General features: G+C 36.8%; 1 protein-coding gene across 2 annotated transcripts in view; it reads right to left on the bottom strand.

Moving 5' to 3' along the window:
- ADAMTSL1 (ADAMTS like 1) overlaps nt 1–27282 on the bottom strand; it is a gene marked incomplete at both ends in the record, with an annotated part of 350834 nt that overhangs the window by 263267 nt on the left and 60285 nt on the right. The gene's annotated exons all lie outside the window — the stretch shown is intronic.

Genomic DNA, 27282 nt, shown 5'->3' on the forward strand with positions numbered 1-27282 from the left:
TTTATTAGTTGGAAAAGGAACTACCTTGAAATACAATTTTTCAAAGTTGTCTAGTGGTTCAGGGATTCCTCCACATGGTAATATTTTAATTTTCTTGTGACTTAAATAGAACTTGGTAAATCAGAAGGTTAGTTGAAAGCATCTCTGATGCTTTAAGTTCTGACAGTGAAAGCTATGACATGCTTTATTGTGGCAACTAGCAACAAAAGTTCTGATAATCCCATTAAATAATCTTATGGGGTTATCTATTAATTCTTCCTAAAACAGTGAATTAAACATTAGAACACAAAAAAGAAAGCAGAAGTTACAGGTGAATTTCTTTAGTTTAAGGTTTGGCTGGGTGGAAAGGTATAGAGTCCTCTGATGGAAATGTGGCTGCAATCTGGTGGGTGTCTGTGAGCTGAGGTTTCCTTGTGTTTAAAATAGAGGCAATGATCATACTTAGCTCTAAAGGTCACTGTGAGAATTTTATGTGCTGATGTTGGCTAAACACCAGCACAAGGAAGACAGAACAAAGTAGCTATAGCGATGATTATTTAATGAAGTTTCTGAAGAGAAAGAGTTGAAGAATTGGGTTATTCTCTGCTTTTGATTTTTAACAGAGACCAGTGGAAAACAAGAATATTTAAAATGTATATTTTATAAAGGGCACTTCTATTTTCTTTCAAAACCTTTTTATTGAAGTAACATTGCATTATAACATTATAAAAGTTTTAGGTGTTCACTGTTGAGAATCAACATGTGTACATGCTGTATAAAGGCATATTTAAATATAAAACAGCCATTATCTAATAAATTATAAGCTTCAGTGGAAGCAGGTATGATTTAACTTTTATTTATTTATTTTTTAAAGATTTTTATTCATTTATACAAGCACTGGGGTTCAGGCCAGAAGTGCAGGAGGGCGAGAGAATTCAACAGGGAGCAGGGAGCAGAGCAGGCAGATGGACCGAAATACACTGCTGAGGGGAGCAGCGGGCGTGACAGGAGAAGTCTGCTGCACTATGTGGTCATCAACCTGGTCGACTGGGAATCGAACCAGTACTCCAGCTGTAGGCAGCTCCACAGAGCGGCGCTCAACCAGCTGTGCCACCAGGGAGGCCCTGATTTAACTTTTAAAAGGCAAATAGTATCATTTATCCCTTGTGAAGGATTTTTGATGCCTATTTTAGTCTACATGTGTTCAGATTAAGATTTACAATGGAAGATTATTGAATACCCCTCTGTGGAGAGACTTTATTACAATATTTTATCTTAGATAATGGATTTGCATGTGGCCCTCAGCAGTTTTTGGTTACTACATCATCACCTTTGAGTTCTCTAATGCAAGGCTTCTTTCTCGAAAAATGTATTTACATTTTAAAAAAAACTATGAGAACAGGGCCTCCCCTGGTGGCGCAGCAGTTGAGCGCTGGGTTGCGAGGCTGCCCTCAGCCTCTGCAGCGCAGGTTCAATCCCCGGCCACTAGCGAGGGTCCCACCAAAAAACAAAACAAAAAAAAAACAAAAACAAAAAAACCCCAAACTATGAGAATAGCATCATTCTATTTTATAAAATGGAACTCCTGACTCTTCCAATTTTATTGGTACTATTAAGCAGCACATAAAACTAATATTTGGGGTGCACAAATTCATTTTAGACAAGTAAGGTATAAATCATTACTTATTTAATGAACTTAAAATAGCTTAAAACATAAAATCTCAGAAGTGTTTGATTGCTAGTAATATACACATTTTCAGAGTTAATAAAAGAATAATTCATATATCAGCATAGATACAGAAGTAAACCCAACAAATCTAAAGTAACTTTAAATATTCACTTTTTAATTTCTTAAACTATAACTTAACATTCAAAAATTTTAATAATAATTTTTTCCTGTTGTGTTAAACTTTTCTTGTGATATTTGTTTGTTGTGAGAAATAAGACCAAAACCTCAACCTGAAAATTATACATAGTAAATTGTGTGATGGCAACGAAAACTGCCTTAAGTTAAAAAATTAGGAGAGTAGCATTATTCTATTTTATAAAATGGAAAGCTTGACTTTTCAAATTTTATAGATTCTATTAAGCAGCACATAAAACTAATATTTGGGTTGCACAAATTCTTTTTAGACAAGTGAGGTACAAATAATTACTTATTTAACTTAAATATTTTAACACCAGCTCTTTTAGACTTTGTGTTCTAAGTGAAAGCACAAACTTAGCATTGATTAGCTTAGCAAACTGACTGAGCATTAATTCTTCATGGACTACAAAGACCCCAGCTTCCCCACTTAACAAAGCATATCAGTCCTGCCTAACCCTCACTAGCTTCTCTCCTAAAATAACCCTGTGACTAATCACAGCCCCACTTCACAATTCTCTTCCTTAAATTCCCTAATTTGAGACACTTCAGAGACAGTTAAGTTCCTGCTTTCCCTGGCTTATCAAGTTTAATAAATCAGCTTTATTTGATTGATCAGTTTCCCTGGTGGTTATAGGATGAAAGATTTTATAGGTGAACTGAGAGTTCAAATAGTAACACTTAAATAGAGGTTCTCCTGGAAGTCACCTGATCATATAGTAATATAGCAGAAACACTGAAGAGGACTCAAAGTAGAATATTGAGGAAATCGGTTAGAATGGTGCCCAATCTTCTCATAATTACCTTAATAAAATATATGTGTATTTATGAATTGTATGTGTGAACCAGAGATAAAGTCTAAGACAAGCGTGATAATTACATTTTTTTAACTGGTGCTGTTCCTCATCTTAGTGCAAATGTACTACACAGGGTATTTTATGAGTGCTTTCTTTTCAACAAAATGTGTTAGTTCTTCCCACATTTACTAAAAATAAGACTCAAAGGTGATAAAATAGGAAACCACTAAAAAGTTAAAAAGTTAAGAATTTCAGGTGTTTCTTTTTTCTGTTAGAAAAACAGTAAACCTATGTAGACACATCACAGAGTTAACACGAAGATAGATTTTATTGTTTGCAATTCACCTGTATCAAATAGCTTCAAGAACATCTGTCAGGTTTCATGACTTTCATACCAAAGAAATCACGACGATGATAATGCTAGTGAATACCTTTACCTGCATCACCACTTTCTTTGTGCCCAAATTTTTGTAAGGGTGGGAAAATATATTTTACTACATTGAGGATGCACTTTAAACCTGGAGTTCAGAGTTGGAAACTGAACTTGAATTTAATGCTTTAGTTTATTTGTACTTGGCAAAATGCAACTTCCTGTTTTAAGAAAAAGAACTTAAGAGGACTTATAAAACAGGTTCAGAAAGCCTTTTGGACATCAAATAACTCCTACAAAATAACAGTTAGATGATTTAAGTGTAAATGAATCAGAAACACATGAATCAAATTTCCCTGGAAAAACACATACTTAAAAATTAAGGGAAGAAGGATTTGGCAAAAGTTTCTTTTGTTGAACCCAAAACATCTCAAGCACAGTTCAAGACAGTACTGAACCCCTGATGCATCTGTGAATCACACAGCTGCAGGAGAGGAAACTCCAGCAAAGTCATCCTAGTCTCTGGGCCACAGTCGTCATAATAACAGAATAATTCTTATTAGTACAACAATTCACAATGTACAAACTATTCAGTTTTTAATTGTAATTTGGGCCCATGAAGCCATTATAGTTTCTGATCTCCTTAAATGTCATATTTAGAAATTGATGCTCTAACTGCTTTGAGAAATATTTAAAATCTAGTACAGGGCATCATCTTCAAGATATCAGCTTCTGGTAGGATGCTTTGTGATTTCACAAGTCATCAGTGCTAAACTTGAGGGATGGTTTCCTTGGGATATAACCATCTCCATTAAATTCCTGAATTCAGAACACACACACACGATTTCTGCTCTCTTAAAACCTTGGTGGTGGTGACATCATCAACATGGCAGTGAAGGGATGCTAGGATTAATTTCTCTCATAAAAACAACTAATAAAAAGGACTAATAATGAGATCTTAGTGGGGCCAGATGCTTGGGCCAGCTTGAGGATACCGGCAATTCACCAGGGGACAGAAGAGCGATAAGAGGACAAAGAAAGGGAGGAAAACAGGATCTCTGGCTCCTGGCCGATCCAGAGCTCCCTACTGATCCAACAGCTCCCCCCCACCCCCACACAAAGCTGGCCTACATTGTAAGGTGCAGCTGGAGCCCAGTTTGGAACCCACAGCACCCCACCTGTGATATCTGCGACCCCCAGATACCCACAGATGGGCAACCAAAGCCTTGGCACAGGCTGCCAACTTCACAGCCACAGTGGCCCAGGCACTAAAAAGCTTGAAGAACACTAAATTACCACAATGAAAGAAAAACTACAGCAAAACACATAATAGTAAAGGTTTCAATAGTCTAAGACAAGAAAACAATAATGAAAATGATGAGGGGGAAGAGAGAGATAACCTATAAAGGAAAACCAATTAGGCTGACATCAGACTTCTTTGAAGAAACCCTAAGGCAAGAAGAGAATGGAGCCATATAGTCAACAAACTTTATGACAAAAAATGCCAACCAATACTTTACCCTAAAAACTCTCCTTCCTCTTTGAGGGAAAAATAAGGACCTTCTTGGGCAAAATCTTCAGAAATTCACTACCACTAAACCCCCACTCCAAAAAAATTACAAGAAGCCCTAAAGCCAAAACCAACAGAGGAATGAATAGAAAGAACAGTATAAGGTAAGGAATAGAACCACAAAATGATGAACATAATGGCAAGTACAGACTCCAATATATCAATAATAACCCTAATTGTAAAAAGACTAAACTCATCAATAAAAAGACACAGAGTAGAAAGCTGGATTAAAAAGCAGAAGGTTAAACATATCTAACTGCAAAAGATAAACATAGATTGAAAGTAAAGGGTTGGAAAACAATTCCACACTCAAATGGATCCAAAAAGAAGGCAGAAACAGTCATATCAGATAAAAGACTTCAAACTAAAATAGGTAAAAAGAGACATAAATGGCCATTACATTATGATCAAGGGGACAATACACCAGGAAGATATAACAATCAATACATTTTCAACAATTGAAGAAGCACCAAAATACATTAGACATTATCATTTCTGAAAACAGACATTAGAGAATATACATATGTAGTTGAAAATTCAAGACCCCACTCTCACAAATGGACAGATCAAGACAAAAAAAAAATAAGCAAGGATGCTATATCCCTAAATAAAGACCTAAACCCTATAGGCCTAACACATTCATAGGAAATTGCACCCAAAAAAAGACAAACACACATGAATCATTCTCCAGGACTGATGGCATACTGGGCTGCAAGACAATCAACAGATACGTGAAGATCGAAATCATACCAACTATCCTCTCTAATCATGAAGGCATTAAACTATAAGTAAAGTAGAAAAATAAAGCAACAGATCCTTCCATATTATGGAGATAGAACCCCAAACTACAGGAAGACCACTGGATTAATGTAGACATCAAAGAAGAAATTAAAAAATACTTTGAGATGAATGAAAAGGAAGACACAACTTTCCAGAATGTATGGGACACAGCAAAAGCAATAATAAGAGGAAAGTATATAGCAATACAGGATCACATAAAGAAACAAGAAAAATCCCAAAGAAGCAGCCTTATCTCCCATCTCAAAGAACTAGAAAAAGAACAATTAAAAAAAAAACCCAAAAGTTGGTAGAAAAAAGGAAATAAAAATTCAAGCAGAAATAAATGAAATAGAAATAAAAAATACAAAAGATCAATGAAACCAAAAGCTGTTTCTTCAAAAAAAATAAACAAAATAGACAAACCTCTAGCCAGGCTCACAAAGGAAAAATGGGAGAAAAACCAAACAGGATCATAAATCAAAGAGGAGAAATGACAACAGACAAAGCAGAAATCCAGAGACTAATCATAGATTAATATGAACATTTATATGCAAACAAGTTCAATAATCTAGAAGAGATGGACAAATTCCTAGAACTTTACAGTCATCCAAAGCTGGATAAAGGAGGAAAACTTAAAACAATTACAAGCAACAAAATTGAAACAGTCATCAAAACCCTTCCCCAAAACAAAAGCCGAGGACCAGATGGTTTCACAAATGAGCTATATCAAACATTCAAAAATGAATTAGTGCCTATCCTATAAAAGCTCTTTCAAAAAATTGAGAAAGGAAGAATACTACCAAATACTTTTTATGAAGCCAACATTACACTAATACCAAAACCAAACAAAGACAATAGGCCAATTTTCCTAATGAACACAGATGCAAAAATCCTTAATAAAATTCTACCAAATAGAATCCAACAATGCATCAAAAGGATAATACACCATGACCAAATGAGATTCATTCCAGGGGCACAAGGATGGTACAACATCCGAAAATCAATCAATGTAATGCAACACATGAACAAAAAGAAAAATAAAAACCATATGATCATATCAATAGATGCTGAGAAAGCATTTGACAAAATTCAACATCCATTTGTGATGAAGGTCATTGAAATCCTTGGAGTAGAAGGAACAGACATACCTTAACATAATAAAAGCCATATATGACAAAACTACAGCCAATAGCAGCCTCAGTGGTGAAAAGCTGAAAGGCTTCCCTTTAAGATCTGGAATAAGATAAGGCTGTCCTCTCTCACCACTCCTTTTTAACATGATACTGGAAGTCCTAACCAGAGTAATAAGGCAAGAGAAAAACATACAAGGAATTCAAAAAGAGAAAGAAGAAGTAAAACTATCATTATTTGCAGACAATATAATATACATAGAGAACCCTAAAAACTCTTCAGAAAAACTAATTAAAACAATGAACAAATTTAGCAAAGTAGCAGACACAAAATCAACACACAAAAATCAATAGGCTTCCTATATGCAAACAATCAGTCTGAGGAGGAAATTTAAAAAACCCATCCCATTTACAACTGTACCAAAAAAAAATTAAATATCTGGGAATAAACCTAACAAAGGAGGTGAAAGACCTATACAAAGGAAATTACAAAACATTGTTAAAAGAAATAAAAGACACAAAGAAATGGAAAGACATCCCCTGCTCATGAACTGGAAAAATTAACACTATTAAAATGGCCATCCTACCAAAAGCAATTTACAGATTCAATACAATTCTGATAAAAATCTCAAGGGCATTCTTCGAAGAATAGCATAAGCAATACTAAAACTCACATGGACTCATACACAAAAAAATTCTCAAATAGCCAAAGCTCTCCTGACTAAAAAGAAGAATAGAGGTATCATACTCCCAGACTTCAAGCTATACTACAAAGCCATAATAATTAGCAGTATAGTACTGGAACAAAAACAGACATATGACCAATGGAATCAGATTGAAAACCCAGAAATAAAGCCCTACACTAGGGACAACTAATCTATGACAAAGGAGCAAAGAATATGCAATGGAACAAGGACCGTCTGTTCAATAAATGGTGCTGGGAAAACTGGACTGCCACATGCAAAAGAATGAAACTAGACTACTACCTCACACCATGCACAAAACCAACTCAAAATGAATAAAAGACTTGAATATAAGACCTGGAACCATGGAACAAAAGACAGGAAAAACACTTCATGACATATATCTCAGAAACATCTTTAAAGACTCATCTCTCAAAGCAAAGAAAGTGAAGGAAAAGATAAACAGCTGAGTCACATCAAACTAAAAATCTTCTTTTTAGCAAAGGAGACAATAACCAAAACAAAGAGACACCCTACCAATTGGGAGAAAATATTTACACTCCACACAACTAATAAGGGACTGATTTCAAAGATATATAAAGAGCTCACAAAACTCAATAAAAACAATGTAAACAATCTAGTCAAAAAATGGGCAGAAGAGCTAAAAAGACACTTCGCCAAAGAGGAATTGCAAATGGCCAACAGGTTTATGAAAAAGTTTCACATCACTGATAAACAGGGAAATGCAAATCAAAACCACAATGACAATAACCACCTCATACCAGTTGAAAGGTACATACTAAAAAAAAAAAAAAAAAATGGCAAAAACAAATGCTGGCGAGGATATGGAGAAAAAGGAACTCTCCTACACTGCTGGTGGGTATGCAAAATTGCCCAACCACTATGGGAAGCTGTGTGGAGGATGCTCAAACTACTAAAAATGGAGCTATAATATGATGAGCAATTCCTCTTCTAGGAATCTACCCAAAAGTCACAAAAACATTAATTAGAAAGGAAACCTGCACTCCTATTTTATTGCAGCACTATTTACAATAGCTAAGTTATGGAAACAACCTTAGTGCCCCAAAACAGATGACAATATCAAGAAGGTGTGGTATATGCACGCAATGGAATACTACTCAGCCATCAAAAAGATAAACTCATGCCATTCACAGTAACATGGCTGGAGTTTGAAGGGATTATGTTCACTGAAGCAAGTCAGAAGGAAAAAGAAAAATTTCGGATGGTTTCGCTTATTGGAGGAATATAGGGAAAATAAATAAGGGATCAGGAAAAAAAGACAAAAATTGCAGGCAAACTATAAATCTGAGACATTCAGCTGGGGGGAGAGGGAGGGATCCAAACATGTGAGGGAAGTGCAAAAGAGACTATGTTGCTGGTTCATGGATGTCTTGGAGATGGTAATTTTATGGGGATTACACCTGAGAGGAGAATGAATGATGATGTAAAAAGTATATAAATAAAATTAAAAAAAAAAACCATAGTGGTAAGGTTCACAAGATTTTAATTGGAATATTAGACAAAGAAGAAAATAAATAATTCTATACATATCTATACACTGAACTTGGCTTATGGGTGGTAAATGAAGACATTTAAAATAACTTTTAGTCATTTGAACTATTTGAACTAAACACATCCCCTAACAAGTACCTGATAAAAACATGGTATGAGTAGGATGTACTAGACTAGTGACCCCCAAGTTCCAGCCTCTCATAGGTCTGCAGTAACATCAACTAGTAGAAGCAGAGCAAGAGAGAGTGTTCTTTAAAAGCACAAAAATAAAATCTGAACTTTTATTTGCTCCCAATATAATTCATAAAGTCTGTGGCATTTTGCCATATATGATTCCAATTCAAAATTCAAAACATTTTTTGGTTAATCAGCTAGCCAGTGGGAGAGATAAGATGGATCCCAGATGTCCCTGATGATGATAGGTGGATTGGATTACATTGGGGAGAAAAGAGGGCCAGTTTCTTAAAGTGGGTGAAATTTAAATGTAAAAGATATTATCTCAGCAGCTAAGGTGGCAGCAACTGAGAGACCTTTAAAATGGCTTTGAAATAAATGGACAATAGATTCAGGGTGAGGAAAGCATTATTTTTTCTTTGTTATTCTTGTCTTTAAAGACATTTTCCTTCCATCTCTGCACATTATCTCTGTCCTTAAATATTCTGTTTGCCTTTCTCTTGTGATTTTGCTGTTTCATTGAAGTTATATGAGTGCCAGGTATAAATGCCATATTCTGATGTATGGCTTTATTAATAGAACCAACATTTATGCCTGAGATTATCAAGAAAATACTGGCAATTATATTTAGGTGACCAAATGTAGAGTAGTAACAGAAGAAATCTATCCTTCTTAATGAATTTCCCTACCTTGCAAATTTTCTTCTAAATCCTCTATCTCCCCTTCACCCTCCAAAAATGTTCCTATATAAGGAAAAAAAAAAAAGAGAGAATTGCTTAATATGGCATCTACTTGACACTCCAGTAATTCTGGATTGTCACCACATGAAGAAAACACGCATGGAACTTTATCAGCTACTAGATTTTAGAAATTCTTGTTAGTTCTAAGGTTTGCCTTCAAAATATTAAGAATCCTTAATATATTAATAGTAAAATAGGAAAAGATTACCATAAAAAGTTCTTCTACAATAAATGGATGGAGACTCTGGAAAATATACCCCCCCCCCAAATGTTCTAAAACTAGTTAGCATAATTAAGTAGATGATGGTTGCCTCTTTTATATGTTTTGGTCTTCATTGCTTGACTTCTGTTTCCTTTCTTTTTTTAAAAAAATATTTATTTATGCATACAAGAACTGGGGTACATGCCAGAGATGCAGGCAGGGGGTGAGGATTCATCAGAGACAGAGTGGGGAACAGAACAGGCAGCTCTACTGAAATACACTGTTGACGGGAGTAATGGGCAAGACAGGAAAGGTCTGATGCGCCATGTGGGTAGCTCCCTGGCTGGGGACTGAACTCGGTGCTGTAGTGGCTGCAGATAACTTCATAGTGCTGAGACTTAACCGCTTGCACCATCAGGGAGGCCCAACTTCCTGTTTCTTTTATTCAAAGGTTGGATGAAACTATATACTAAACAATAAATATCCACTAATCCAATGTAATCAATCTACCATGATATTTTGTTATCAGAACCATAATTTTCAGTTTCTATTTTCAATCCAGACTTCTCCTGAACTCCAGAAACCTATAGGCAACTGCTGCCTTACCACCTAGTTTTTCAAGACATCATAAATTCAGCATGTTCAAACTTGAACTCCTGATCCTCCCCTTCTTCTTCAAAATCTGTTTCCTTTGCCAACTTCACCACCCCAGTTAATGTCAACTCCAACTTTTCAGGCCCCAAATCTTAAAGCACTGGTTCTCAGACTTGAACATGCATCAAACTCACCTGAAAGGCTTGTTTTAAATACAAGATAACTGGGTTCCTCACTTTAGAACTTCTAATTCAGTAGATCTAGGGTGAGGTCCAAGAATTTATACTTCTAACCAGTCTGCTGATGATGCTAATATTGCTGATTTGGAGACCAGACATTGGAACCCACTGCCTTATAACCGTGACTCATAGTCAGCTCATTGGAAAAGTAGGTTCTATATACAAAAGTCTGATCATAACTAGAATGAACATTAAAGCAAAAGGCAGATTGTGTCACCTTTCTGCTATGTCTCTGCAATGGTTTCTCACTTCACATGGATTAAAGTTCAAAGCCCTCATCTCAGGAAGAGGTAAAAGTCTGGCCCCATCACTTCCAAGTTTCTTCTTTATTCACCTGGCTGCAGCCATGATGGTTTTCCCAGCTACCACTTGACCAAAAGAAAGAATACTCTTTCTTTAGGATATGTGTGGTATCTATCCCCCACCTATAATTTTTTTTTTTTTTTGCTCAGATTTCAAGTGACTAATTACTTTGCCTCTATCAAGTATTTGATCAACTCTCATTTAATGAGACCTGCCCTAACGTCCCTGTGCAAAACTGTACCACCCGCTCCCACTGCACACTCCTTTCTATCCTGTCAACATTTTCCCATCCCACCTACCCACCTTGAAGTTTGCCATATAATTTACTGTGCTTATTTTATATTATTTGTCTCCTTCTACAGTGATCTTTGACTGCTAGCCTTGTTTTATACCAGTACTCAAACACTTGCCTTTGAAAAAAGAAAGGTCATCATATCAAATTAACAAAACAGAGTTCATGCTTTCATTCCAATTCTGTTTTCCTAAATCTCCTAGGAAATCTAAATCTTGATAGCTTTCTAATCAAGCAATTTTGGAAAACTTGATGGAATATCTACTTTTTTAAACACATATTCATAAGAATACTTGTACATTTCAGACACTAGGAGAATTGAGTGGAGATTCTTGCCTCTTTGCTGAATAGGCAGATTGATATTTTCTCTTCCATGTAAACAAATTTAACAGGGCAATACTAAGAAACATAAAATGGGCTGAAATAATTTATTTAATAAATAGCCAGACATTTGTAAATTTTATATAACATCAGTGCTATTATATGCATGCACTGTAAAGTACTAATGGTAAGGTATCAAACTTTATCCCTCCAGTTTTGGCCACCTGTGTATACTAACATCAATATCATCATCAAAAGCACTTATTTGTGCAAGACTTGTAGCTGCTATGTAAAATGAAATGAAACAGACATAGTCCCTGCCCTGTCTAGACAGTCTGTATGGAGACAATATCTCAAGAGCATAATATTTAAACCCCTAACACATCACCAAGAGTGCAAAGAACAAAATGGGGTTGATTTTAGAGGGAGGTGCATGGTAGGTAAAGGTGATACTTGGTTCATTCTTACTTCTTTTTTAAAATGCTAACAAGACTTCCTTGGGATACTATATTTTCATGTATACAAGATATATTTAAAAATCTTAGTATTTGTTCTTTTTTTCTGGTATAAAAGATTAACCGATTTTCTTTATTTTTCTTCAGACTATCACTACTCTTGCAAATCATGTATTTAAATAGGTATCCATGAAAATGAATCATTAACTATTTGAATGTCTTACTGTAAATCAGGTTCACAATCAATAAAACATCTTTGCAGATTTGTGACTGTGTAAAACAATATGGAAAGCATTTTCTTCAAGCTTTGGGTATACTTTGCTCTGTGCCTTAAGGAAGCAAACACTGGTTACAGGTACACTTCACAGTACTAAACCACCCTAGTAAGTTTATTCAGGTCCAGATACAAGAGATACAAAATCTGTGAAATAACAAATCATTAACCCCACCCTACTTAATTAGAGCTTGTTATCTGAAAACAAATGCTTTGCCAGGCGAGTTTGTAATGTCTCCAGGCATCTGAGAGCTGATCTAAGTAAAAACATTTAAAACATTTAGTTTTAAAAGTTCATTTTTTTTTTTTTCCTTTGGGTAGATTTCATTTCAGCGCTTTTATTTTTTCTCCTTTGAACAATGCAGACTTTGGAATCCAATTCCCCAGAGGAATTTGTAGGACTGCTTGTAGTTTGTCATGTTAGACTCTTAAATTCTCTCAATTTTGAAAATATTCATTCCTTGAGGGCTTTTATTATTTTTAGTCCCTTTCTCTGAATTAGCTCCAATTTAGCAGTATCTTTTCTTAAATCAGCATTTCTGACTTTATTATTTTTTATTGTAGTCTCAAATGTTTTTCCCTCCCCCAAATTAGCATATTTGAAGTAGTAATTTGTAATCCTTTTGGAACATTGCATGCTATTTCATTTTATAAGCATACAATTGCAGGATTTTTTTGGTTGTTGTTGCTGTTGTTGTTGTTTCCAGATCGCATTTACCAAAATATTTGTGGTAGAGGGTCAGGTTAGAGGAAGTACTAGTGTAAGGGAAACATTTTAACATGCAAATCCTGAAGCTGTTACTATGGCTTGGGTCTGCTGCATAACAAGTTCATTAGTTTTCCATTTATAAGAGTGGGTGAGGTAATAAAGCTTGATATATTACAAAGGCACAGCTATGGAGACTGAAGTTGTCCTAAACACATGGTGCTTATACCCCTCACTTTAAAGAAAAATGGAAAAAGATCCTGTCTAGAGCAATTTAAGGATGAATACCATGGTAGACAATTAAGAAATTCAGGGACAACCTCGAGCATTATCCTTTCTCCTTCTCTCCCCCTAGTCTGTAATAAACCATATGATGTATGCAGGTTTAACTTCTTGGTTATCTCTGAGTCCTGAGTGCTGTTGTTTTCTTGGCACTGCATCTACTCAATGCTTCTTTGTTGGAGGCATGCAATGCTGTACCATGAATGACTGGAAATGCCTCTGGATACTCTTTTGGTGAGATTTTTGTAGTATACATTTTTGGGTTATCTTGGATCAGCTCCTACAAAACTGAGACCAGGCTTCTGTTTGAATCAGTAACCAGTCTGTTCATTGAAGGATGATACTAAGGGTAGAAGTGCTGCCAGATGGTTCCAGGCCCATGGCTAAAGGAAAAAGACATGTCTTCTTCAGTCAATGGAATGGAATAGTCTCTTCTCTTCTGGATTGGTGGACTTTAACCCTGACCAGTAACACAAGTCATCCTGGCCAGAAATAAGATGCTCTCTGTGTTGCATTTTCCAAGCAGAGGAAAAAAGATGTTCTTAGACTGTCCAGGGGAACCCATGAAGATTACAGGTCTTGGAATGATTGGAACGTGGTAGGGTTACTATGGATAAGATAGAGTTCAATTGCAACTTCTATCTCCATTTCCTAATTCCTTTCTAACTTCTTAGAAGATCAAAATTCTTATTCCAGAACCCATGGGCATGGTTAACAGCTTAAATACATTGATCCTGTAAAAAGAAGTATCCTCATGTTTCTGTAAGCTTCATCACAGTATAGGGATATTTTTTTCCATACCAAGTATTAGAACCTATGCTTGATAAATATGAGGATACTCTGGCAACACTAGGAAAACAGTTGAGAGCAGAACTATCTTAGAAAAATGTGATAACCACAGACTCAGAACAAAGCTGTAAGTGAAACAAGGCAGCAGGACAGGGGGCTTCTTCTCCAATGAGGTCAAGACAGTGAACATGGTGGAAGGGAGACACCACAGGTTTGTTGTAGGGAAGAGCAAACATTTCCCTACTTGGCCAGAGAAAGAATCCACCTTTCTTTCATTCCAGTCAACTGCAGAAATCACTTGCTACCTAGTCCCCAGTCCCTTTCCAAATTTTCTTCTTCCAATTTCTCCTGTGCTAATGGCCTAGAATCTACATGGGAATCAGCAATTATATCTCTCCGTTCTCTTTCCACATTCCAAATCTCCACTTAGGTCTATCACTGCTCCTTTAATGCATTTCTCATCAGCTTCCAACTAGCAACCTATAAATTGGACTGCTGGGCACTGTTATCAGAACACAGTGAGAAGAGTCAGCTCCTAAACAAGAGAACAAGCCCTTCCCTAGGGGCTCTGGATTCACCTTGGCCTAAAGGTGACCTAAAGGTGCTGTAATATGGTCACTTTCTGGACAAACAGGACATAAATGAGTTAATACAAGTAAAATGTTGACATCAGTATTGGCACATAGGAAACACTCATTAAATGCAAGGTCTTACTACTTTTAGCAACACCACAGAGAGGAGAGGTATTCACGAGTGACACAGCTCTGTGAGCTGCAGAGGAACCTGAGACTGTGCTTGCTTCATGTAGTTTTTTCTTCCCCATTGCTCTGACACCACTAGAACTATTTTATTTAGTTGCTTAAACATAATTTTAATTAAAGTGGCCTATACGAATGTCTTAACATATGTGTCTAATCAAACAATATCATATGCCAAATTCACTGGGTTATAAGTTTAATGGATGACAACACTCAACTTTGCTCGTATGTGCTCATACTCCTTAGTTTGTTGATCTTGGATCATGGACATATTTCAAGGAACCAAAAACAGAGTTAGAGAAATATATTTTCTGATTTCAAACCCCATTGTTTTTAGGTTGTCTTTTGAAACTTAAAGCACAACCTCTGAGCACTGACCTGATTCTGAAGAACACCTTGCACCATGATTCATGCTTCTTTCCTCCCCCAATAAAACTTCTATTTCCCTCAGAGGGCTTCACTTAGGTAAGAATAAAAAGGCAAACTGATTAAACTCATCTAATGTAAGATTGGATGACTCACAATGCCTTGCACTTACTCATAATAAACATTAATTGCATGTGGTCAAAAATCATAGAACAAGCACTAGGCTATAGTGAAAAGTCAGTTATACTCCTTTCATGATGCCCATAACTGAAAGGAAGAGGATAGGTGTTGAGGCCATGCATCAAGTTTTCATCCTAATGACAGGTTTATAGAAAGAGTAGCAGTACCATGTGGTAAGTAGAGAGAAAACTTTCCAATTCAAAACTGGAGGATAATTTTTGGACAGAAGCAAAGTCCTCTCCTATTTTATCGTCCTTTAAGGCTGAGTCTGGACAAGGTAGTAAGGAAAAGGATGCCCAAAATGTTTCTCACTCACATATCATCAGTATTACTTACCACTATCTCAGACTGCTTTCCTGTGTTCCACATGGTGTGTCAATGCAACAAATACCTTAGGTTTCTGTAGGGAGCTGACCTAGCTTTGCCTGTTCAACAGCCTCAGACCTTCCCGCTTCTCCTATATCCACCCCACACTTTACCTTAGAATATTTGCTGTTCCCTCTAAGCTTTGCACCTCTGGCTGACATTATCCAATATGGCCTCCCGTATTAACCTGGCTGACTCCACTCCTTAAAGTTTAAGTAATACTTCCTGGCATCCTTCTGCAACAACTCTTTATCCTCAGCCTGAGTGAGGCAACTTCCTTTGAGATGCCATAGCACCCCATACATAACTTTATCCTTGGACTTACCACACAGCATTGTACTGTTGATTTACTAAGAGCCTAGCACAAGCCTGGCACACAATCGACTCTAAATAAATATCTGTCAAGAATCAACTTAAGGGAATTCTGTAGGCAACAATATATAGCACTAAATACTTTTAGTAAGCTTTCCACTACAGACAACCTGAAACACTAAATTTAAGTAAAAATAAAACTTAAAATTCATTAAATGCACAGATGAACTGTCAATTAAGATTCCTCACAGAGAAAAACAATGAAAATGCATGAATCCAGAGAGGAAATTGATGGATGCCCTAAAGAGATCTGTGGCTTCCTGGTGGTTTAGAACTTTCCATTTTAATAATGTATGAGAGCAGGAAAGAAGGGATAATGTCTATGAATTGGAACTTGTGGAAGAGCACCAAGCTCTCATATACTAAGATCCTAAAGCAAAACTCCTCAGAGGAAGCATAAACTGCAAAAACAAGGAAAAGAACACCCAACTTCTAGAAAAGAAGAAAACTAAAAAATACAGATATAGTAAAGAGATGGGTGAATGGTTTCTGGATTATGGAGGGAGAGATGGAACACAAAGGTTGGGGCTCAGAGGATTTTTATGGCAGCGAAACTGTAGGATACCATAATCATGAGTTATGCATATGTTTAAACTCAGAATGCACAGGACCCAGAGTAAACCCTAATGTAAACTATAGATTTTGGATAATAATAGAGTGTCAAGTAGGTGCATTGATATAATTGTACCACTCTAGTGTAGGTGCTGATAGTGGCAGGGTGTTCATGTTGGGCAGGGGACACAGGGGACATCTCTGTCTGCTGTGCTCAATTTTGTGGTGAACCTGAAGTTTTTGCAAAAAATAAAATTTATTTCAAAGATAAAATGGAAAGCAAATCTGAGACTATACCCCAGCATCCATACATTTGATTTTCAACACCAGAAATGGTGGCAAAAAGTGAAAGGGGGGAATTGTTAGGGGAAAGGATGTCCTGAGCTAATTCCATACAGGCTTTGTGGATGCCATGCCCACCCCATCAAGACACTGGGAACTACAAATCCCAGGATGCCCACAGGGAAGTTGCGCGGACCTAGGGCGGAGTTAAGCAGCCATTTTCTGTTTGTAAGTAAAAACTAGCCATGTTAGTGGGGTCAGGCACACTTGGCTCATGCTCTTGGCCAGGCAGGTTTCGTCTGGGTGGGTTATTTGGGATTCCAGGTCAGCGGAATAGGTAGGACACATTTAAGAATTTATCTCCCTCTTTTCTCCCTGAGTTACACATTTCCTCATTCACCTTCCCATGTGAATAAACCTTTTGTTAACCTTTAAAAAAAAAAAAGAAGATAAAATGGGATGATATCAACAAAACAACCCACTCAGCTTTGCAGACAGGAAATAATAAGGAAATATTCCTGCCCCAGCTTGGCCATAGGTGAAGGTGGGGACAGAAGTCTTCTTCAAAATTCCTAACAATGGGACACATGAAAGTTTGGAACACAATGTGGAGACTTATGTTTAAGTTATGTTATTCTTATGTTAAGAATTTTGTTTAGGGGCCTCCCCTGGTGGCACAGGGGTTGAGCGCTGGGTTGCGAGGCTGCCTGCAGCCTCTGCAGCGCCAGTTCAACGATCCCCAGCCACCAGGAAGGTCACACACACACACACACACACACACACACACACACACAAGAATTTTGTTTAAAGTGATGCTGATTAGTATTGAACACCATCCCATCATCATCTCCCACAAAAGCAAATTTTCTGAGAAAATACAAATATTAACTCAGGCTACAAGGAACTCTCTCTTGAACCCTAACAATAATGAAACACATGGAAATATCACCCAGAATATGAGGAAACAAAATAGTTGCAAAGAGAAATAAGGCAGGACAAAGACAAATACTGGATGGCTTCACTCATATGTGGAATATAAAGAAACAGAACAAAGGAATTGACAAAACATAACCAAAATAAACCCTAGAACTCTGACTGCACAATTAAAGCTACCAGAGGGAAGCATGGGCGTGAAAGGGGAGGGGTTCCAGGGGACTATGGTGGAAGGTTATTGGGGCTCTGGTGTTGGAATGTGAACCTATATCCTAAATCATATTGTAAATCAATATGTGTTGTAAATCAACATTGCTATCAATAAAAATACAACATAATAAAAAGAAACTAGAAAATAAGACTTACAAAGAATTCACATATTGAAAATATCAGACAGACAACAGAATAAGGAAATGTGATGTACTTAAATTTTTAAAAGGATGTTCAAAGAGTTACCAAATAATATGTGTATTCAAGTTTACCTTTAAAAGACCCAAATAAGACTTGGGTTAATAAAAATTGCAAATGCCTTTAAAAACAAAACAGGTGGGCTAAAAATATTTTTGATTAATTAGAGGGGAAAGAGATTGCTAAATGGAAAAAAAAACTGAAGAAATTATAAAAATGAAGCAGAGAGAGACAAAAATGTAGAAAACATGAACAACAGAATAATAAATATGGGAAAACTCTACAGGGAAAACTATTTTCCAGAAATAATTAAAAATATAAATCCCTAGAGTCAGGCAGTCAAATGAAAATAAAACAGGATAATTAAGTCCATTTGTTCCTAGACAGTTGAGGGAAGTATTGAGGGAAGATAATTGTCAATCTAGAATTATATTTATAGCAAAACAAAAATTTAGGGTAACTAAAGATATTTCATACAAACAAAAACAGCCAAGAGCACTTATTTCTAAAGAACATTCACCCAAAGGCTATATTCCAGACAGAAAAAAAAATGAAACTTAAAGGAGATACTAGTTCATAAAGCAAATCTCAACAAACTTTGAAGAAATAGAACAAAAAGATCAGTTTTTAAAAATCACAATGCAATTGGTAGATTAAGAAAGAAAGATAATTTTAACAATAAGCAGACTAGAAAATTATAACTTGGAAAAATCATAATGTGAATTATAAAAGGATAAAGTGAGTGATAATGACATTTTCCTTATACGATGTGAAACAACCAAAACAATACTGAGTTGAACAATTATATGTGAATACAAGAAAGACTGGGACTTAATAAAATGAGCATCCAACTTAAGGATTAGAAAAAGCACAACAAAGTAAGTTCAATGAAAGTAGATGAAAGAATATAAAGATGAATGAAACAGAAAATACAGAAACCATAGACACAACAAAGTCAGTTTGGTTACTTGAAAAGACTAGTAAAATAGATAAACTTCTGACAAACTTTCTTAAATGATAATATTAAGAAAAATGACATCGCAAACAAAAACTGATATGCATGCAAAAGGGGAGACAATTGTAGATACAGCCAGAGATAAAATGACAGTAACAGAAAATTTTCAGTAGTTTTAAACCAATAAATTTGCAGATGTAATCTTAGGAAAATACTTGCTTTTTAATTATTTACTTGTGTTTATTAAAAATGCTATTCAAGAACAAACAGAAATAACAATTAATGTAAATGCGTATATAGAATTTATTAACTACCAAGCAGTGTCCCACAAACTTCAAATACATCAACTCTTTTTTTTTTTAAAAGATTTATTTATACAAGCACTAGGTACAGTCAGAAGTGTGGGAGGGTGAGAGAATTCACCAGAGCGGGGAGCAGAACAGGCAGACTGATGAAGAAGTATACTGCTGAGGGGAGCAGCGGGCGCTCTGTGCACCATGTGGGACCCTCGTCTGGAGGCCGGGGATTGAACTGGCACTGCAGAGGCTGTGGGCAGCTTCGCAGCCCAATGCTCAACCACTGTGCCACTGGGGAGGCACTACATCAACTCATTTAATGCTCACAAGCTATCCCATTTTACAGATGGAAAACTGAGGCACAGTGAGGTTAAATGACTTTCACACAGCTAATTAAGACAAAGTTGATACTGAAACCTAACTAGTTTGCCTCCAAAGTTCATTCTCTTGACCACTATACTATATTTCATATAGGCTTTAAATAAATTCAATCAATAATTAAAAATGCACAAAGAAAGAATATTCCTCAAGATTTATAATCTATTAACCATGAAAGGCACAATCTTAATGCAAAATAAACTCTACCAATGAAAAAAGAGAGAACACTTTCCAATTCATTCTATCAGAACCAGGAAAGACTATAAAGAAAGAAAATTAGTCATAGCTGCAAAAGTTCTAAGGAAAATATTATTAGCAAGCCAAATGAGACATACACACACAAGATATATAAGACTGAGTTGGATATATTTCAGGAGTGTACCCACAAGATGAGACAAAAATCACAGTCATATAAAATCAAGCACTGGCAAGGATATCGAGCAAAGACAACACCCATAATTCTGATGGAAGTGTGAACTGAAACAATCACTGTAGATAACTTTGGCATTACCTTGTAAACTTTGAACAAGCATTATCTTGTCTTCGTATTTTCTGTTTACTGCCATTTTTCTTTGATTCTTTTTTCTCTAACTCCTATTAAATTGGTAAAATTCTCTTTATTTTCCAGTATTTCCTTTGCTGGTTTGGAAATTATGGACAGCTTTTCTATTCTTTTAATGAGAACTTAAATTTTTTTTTTAAGACTTATTTATTTATACAAGCACTGGGTACAGTCAGAAGCACGGGCGGGTGAGAGAATTCACCAGAGCCAGAGCGGGGAATGGAACAGTCAGACTGATGAAGTACACTGCTGAGGGGAGCAGCGTGCATGGCAGGAGAGGTCTGCGCACCATGTGGGACCCTCGCTGGCAGCTGGGGATCAAACCGGCACCGCAGAGGCTGCAGGCAGCTTCGCAGCCCAGCACTCAACCGCTGCGCCACTGGGGAGGCCTGAGCACTTAAAATTTTTTAAATGAGTTTCTGCTCAAATTTTCTGGAAATCTAATTTTCTATTTCTGTCCTTTTGTCTAATGCAAAGGATCTTAGTAGCCACTAAATACTGATATGTTAATGCACAAGGATTAAAAAAAAATAAGTTAGAGTCAATAGCTGTTTGCTGACTATACTGGCTTGTTATTGTTCCCTTAACAAATTATAGTAAATTTAGGTCTTAAAACACAAATTTATCATTTCACAAGTCTGCATCACAGAAGTCTAGGTACAATGTGGCGCAATGGAGTCATTTGCTTAGTGTTCCTTTCACAAGGTTAAAATCAAGGTGTTGAAAGGGCTAGGTCAGGAGATGAATCCACTTCCAAGTTCATTTTGGTTGCTGGCCAAATTCAGTTTTTTGTAGTGTAGGGCAGATATTTCCCTTCATTGGTCTTGCTGGCTACCATTTGGAGGGCATCAAGCTCTTAGAGACTTGGGGTCCCTACCCGTTGCCTTCACCTCAAAGCCAGTAAAAGTGCACCAGTCTTCTTGTGTCTGAAGTCTCTGACTTTCACCACATCTTTTCTGCCTCTAATGCAACAAGTTCTCTGCTTTGAAGGCTTCATGTGATTAGTTAGACCCCTGGATAATCCAGGCTACTCTTCCTGTCTTAAGACAATTAAGGTCTGTAACCTTAATTACACAGGCAAGTTCCATTTTGCCTTGTAATAAAATATATATTCACAAGATCCAGGGATCAGCATGGGGTTCTTTGGGGGATCACTCTGCCTACCACTCATGACTGTAGCTGTCAGGTTAGGTTAGGTGATTCTAAAGATGCAATCTCCAAAATCCCTTTGGCTTAACACAGATTTATTTGTTACTTAGGCAGCGTCTGATTCTCCAGAGCAGCTGTTATCTAAAGGGTAACTCTGACCCAGACAGAGAGAGAATGAACTGTCTGATACAACATTGATTCTCAACTGTTCATGTACTGTTGAGGCATCAGGGGAATCTTGCTAAGATGAAGATTCTAGCAGATGAAGATTCTGCAGGACTAGGATGGAAGAGGAAATTCTCCAGTTCTCACATGAGCTCACCTGATGCTGCTGGTCCCCAGAACACTTTGACAAGTGAGGTTTTAGAATACAGTCTCCTAGATGACTACCGTGAGGAAAGAGCATGGAGACCATCAAACAGGCCCTAGTGGATTTCGCCTGAATGGAATCACCTTACATTTTAGGGTGAAAGAGTCCAAAGGTACTGATGGGGCAATATGGTGATGCCTGCTGACTTCAAAAATTAGAGAAGTTCAATATCTCTGAACATTCCTTAGGAAGAGAGAGCTGAAGAGCAGCAATGTAACACAAATGCCAACACAGACACTCTCACGCTTCTTGGGCCCGTCATTGCTCCCTTATATGCCAACCTTTCCTAGAGTCCAACTTTTTCTTCTGAAATGCATCCTGTAATAATTTTGCTGAAAGTCTGTGTATAGTAAACACTCTTGTCTATGTGTATCATAACAGCTTTGATACTTTTGATTTATAGTTGGGGGTCCCAAACACTGACAGCTATTTTCCATTAGCATGTTGAAGATATTAACTCATTTTCTGGATCTCTGGAATTTTGATGTATACTTTGGGCACTTTAAACCGCTCTCTTCAAAATCACTAATTCTCTCTGTATGTCCAGTCTGGAATTTACTTTATCTATACAGATTTTTGTTACAATTACTATATTCTTTTTAGTTGACTTTTATTGTCATTCATTTATAAAACTATTTAATCTTTGGCATTCAATGTCACATTTCAACAAGTGCACATGCTTCATTTGACCTCCACTAAAGCTCCAGGGCTGATATACTATCATGATAGTTTTGTGATTTTCTTTACATGGATAGCACAACTCTTGGTTCAGAATCAGATATTATACTGATATTTTGGGTTCTAACCCATAATGAAGAAATTGCAAGTTTTCAGAGAGCTAAGATCTATTTAGGCAGAATTTCAGTGCATGATGGTTTATCTATGTTGACCAGCCCCTCTAGACTCAGTTTCATGGAAAGAACTCCTCACAGGCAAATAGTCATTACTTTCAAAACTATTTTAGCTTCTTTCCATAAGGAAAGGCCTCTCTCCAAGCTCCTAACGCTGAGCTATCTACCTGGCTTAGAGTCCCTTCTATAATATAATAGGGTTAGCTCTATGTTTATTGAAGCACTATTTACAATAGGTAAGCTATGGAAACAACCCAAATGCCCAAAAATAGATGACTGCATCAAGAAGATGCGGTACATATACACAATGGAATATTACTCAGCAATCAAAAAAGATAAACTCATGGCATTTGCAGCAACATGGATGGAGCTGGAAGGGATCATGCTCAGTGAAATAAAGCAGAAAGAAAAAGAAAGATATGGATGGTCTCACTGATAGCAGGAATGTAGAAGACCCAAATAAGGGATCAGGGAAAAAAAAACTTATTACAATAAAGTGAAAATCAAAATCAATGGGCAACTATAAACCAGAGACATACTATCGGGGGAGAAGGGAGTAGGATCAAAACAAGGGTGCTGGGAATTTTACAGGGACTATAACCAAGATTGAAATGCACACATTGTACAAAAATGAAAACTGATGTAAAAAATATATAAAATAATAAAATAAATAAAATAGTGTTAGCTCTGGTGATCCCACAGAAGTTGAGCTATTGCTAATCTTTTCTTACCTCCCAAGAGTGAGCTAAAAGGGCTATGGTAGCGGTATTGCCCATCATCTTGCATTAATGCTCTATCTTGGGTCTGTGGATGTTTTGATCTTGCTTTAGAATCTGACTAGGTCATTGGTTTTATCAATTTATATTTTACCTGGCATTGCTGTTAATTTGGAAATAGAGGAAATAACAGATTGATTAGATGTCCTCTTAGCACTCTCCTTACACTTTTCTTTCAATAATTTATCTTATTCTGCATTGGATAATAAATGTCTATATTTTTGTCTTTGTCTTGCTTCCAAATACAGGACACTTGAAAGGAGTATCCTGTATTATATAAATTCCTTTTCATTTTCTCAAAAGACAATGTCTTGTATATAGTCAGTATCGGTTGAATTAAATGAAATAGGAAAGTAATGTCTTCCTGGCAACTAGAATTGTACAAAAGTTGGAGAATTTTCTTCCCTAGAAATAATCAAGCAGAAGCTAGAAGACCTCTTAGGAGGAACATTTCAAAGTAGAGACTTTCAAACTCTTTTTGTTGTACATTTATTTCTTCCCCCAAAGAATCTTATGCAGGATGCTAATAAATAAGGCAGGTAAAAAGTAAAGCTGTTGGGGATGAAATACAGATGAAATAGGGATGATGGTCCTAGAAACCTGCTTGGCCTTTATCACCCAGCAATGATGGTGGCTGGCTGCAAAGAAAGTACTTTGAAAAGTGGTTTTCAAGCTACTATTCTACAAGGATGGAGAAGTTTGTCTAATATACTTCTAACACAGTATGTAATTCCCATCAATATTTTAAAGAATTAAAAAGAAAAATCAACATGTTATAAATAACACATTGGAAAATAAAGTGGTTGGGAAAGGAATTTTTGTAATGAATATATCACTTGGGAAAAACAGTAAGGAACATTATAGGATGATGGTATTGAATGAGTTCTGAAGCATACTAATAGCTCGGTGGAATTCCAAAGGAAAAGAAACCTAAATAATGCCTTTTGCCATTTCTTCTGTGACCACATTTCACTCAAAACTCAAAACTGAATTGGAAATCCAATCTAAATACACTCTAAGAGCAAGTGGAGCTTCCACTACAGAAATATTACAAAGAAGGTGTAGTCCAACCTCAGTGATAACCTTTGATATTTCTCAATTTTCTCAAAATGAAAAGAAGGTTTCAAATGCAAAGAAAAACAAATGAAGTATACAGTACGAAAGTGAGTCAAATAAATAATGACCCCAGCTCACAGGACTCAGCAGAGTGGCCTGTGAATGATCTCTCAGAGGGGAAAACGTCAGTGTTTATGTTGCTTGAGCTTCAACACATCTTGGTGCTAATAGGAAGATTTGATGCTGCTTATCACTGTTAGCCTCAGACAAGTATTTGCATGTTAGTAACCTATGCATGGCAGCTTGTTTGGTTTCATTCCACAGGGCACTTGGCCAAGAGAACTGCAATAGTCACTTCTGTCTAAGTCACTGTCAAATCTCAAGTGTCTATCTACTTCTATCTGAGTCACCAGAAGCCAACACACATCTTACCCAACACAGAACCTAGGCCCTGGGAAAGTAGATTTTGACGAGTATTGCTTCAATAAATTTATATCCCCATGACAGGCAGAGAAACTTAAAGGGGAGGGAATTTGGGATGTTTGCAGGCAGGATTCTTGGATTTGCCTTTTCTGCTGTATTTAATTTGCACATTAAAATTTCTCAGCAATTCATATAATTTTAGCCTTGGAGAACTATAATTGCTACAGCAAACTTATTGGGATATCTCTTTTCCTTAAAATGAAAGCATATGTCATAAAAAATGTTTGAGCCTTATATTTTTTGTATTTCGGCTTCATTATTTGTTAAATGAGTTAGTCTAGATCATCCAAACCCCCTCTTACATAATAGTGAAATGAGCATGGGCTCCTGTACTAATAGTACTACTACTTAGCTGTGTGACCTAGAGAAGTATTTTATCAGTCAGAATGTTTAAATGTCTTTATTTGTAAAGTCAGAGTAATACTCAGTATTTTCAAGGTGCGTAAAAGAATTGAATGAATCAGGGAGTAAAAAGTCACAAGTATATGCCTGTCACATGGCAAATGTACAAAATGTACTAATGTCCCTTTCTCATATTCTATACATTCCCTTGTCAGTTATATGATCATTGTTCTAGTCATTTTCAATAAGGAGGATGATGGCACATAGAGATCAAAGGTATTTGCCTAGTTATGAAATCAGCTGTGGGAAGGGACTCTTACCAGCTTAATGAGCCCCAGCACTCTAGAACATGATGGATTCATCCTATTATCCACTTCATCAGTTGAGTTGATGAAGGATATTTCCTTAACAAATCTATCAGCTTGCTTGGAGGTGGAATACAAAGAAACAAAACTAAGGAACAAATAAAAACTGCACCAAAGCAAACCCTATGATCTTGACTGCAGAACTGAGTCTACTATAGAGGGAGGCCAGCGATGGGGGATAAAGGAAGGAGGGGCCCAATGGTCTTGGGGAGGGGGATTATTTGCTTTCTGGTGGTGGGTGAGGTGAGGTAACTGACATCTGAAGAGGGGTGAACTTCTACCCTAAATCATATACAGTGTTGTAAACCAATGTTGCCTCATTTCAAATAAACTTAAAGAAAAAACAGAACCAATCAAAACTATCAAGCCAGCACTGTATGAAAAATACGACACACCTGCTAAAGTATGAGCTGAACTCTTTGCTCAGAGTTTCAATATAGCAACTGATCATGACAACACTGAGGGAACAAATTCGGAATTGGCCTAGTAGGCATTCCTGTTCATACTAACAGGCTTAGGAAAGCAGCTGCTTGACAGCAGCGATCAGTCTACAGGAACAGAACAGAACTGTTACATGAGATATTTTAATTTCTTATCAGTCAGCATTACATGCCTAAGCTGGAATATGTGACTTCATTTAAGGAATGCCAGCTCATATCACTCAGAGGCCATTTACAAGTATGCCAGCACTCACTGACAGTCCCCATGGGATGATGTTGCCAGGAGTCAGACTTACCAATAGATTTCCTTTTACATCTCCCCCCACCATGGTAGCTCTTCATATCAACTTGACTTATGGGAAAGAGTGAAACTCTCCTTAATTGGGGAATTTATCTCTTCTAGGAAAAAAAAAAAACTGTTTCATGCTGTTAGGATACTGTGAGCGACTGTCACACAAGGCTCTATCTTCTATAAAACCATCCCTTGCTTTTTTTTTTTTTTTTTTATACCAAAGTTGGAGGTGGGGAGCAGAAAGAACTAAAAAATGTACTGTCTCCTCCTGTATTTACATGATTGCCAAGATGCTGTAAAGAAATACTGTAAGATGAGGACTAGTTTTATTTCCACTTCACGATTGAGGGGACTGAGACCTTGAGGAACTCACCGACCACAAAGTGACAGAGCTCACAAACTCATACTCACGGCGTACCACTCTAGGATAGAAAGTGGAGGCAGAGGATAAGTTGAGAACACATCAATAAGAAAGGAAAAATAGAGAACCTTAGGAGGGGTGCAATAAAGACATGTCAGAAAAAGCATTAAAAAAGCAAAGAGAATGTGTGCAGCAGTCAGGAGAAGGCCTGAGGGAGAAGAAAAGCAGGAGGGCCCAACCCACTAGGGAGGAAAACCCCCAAAACTTGGCGAGCTGCCTGGTAGCAAGCACTGCAGAGAGATCTATATCCAC

This window comes from Talpa europaea (assembly GCF_964194135.1).
Source record: "Talpa europaea genome assembly, chromosome: 7".
Classification (NCBI taxonomy): domain Eukaryota; kingdom Metazoa; phylum Chordata; class Mammalia; order Eulipotyphla; family Talpidae; genus Talpa; species Talpa europaea.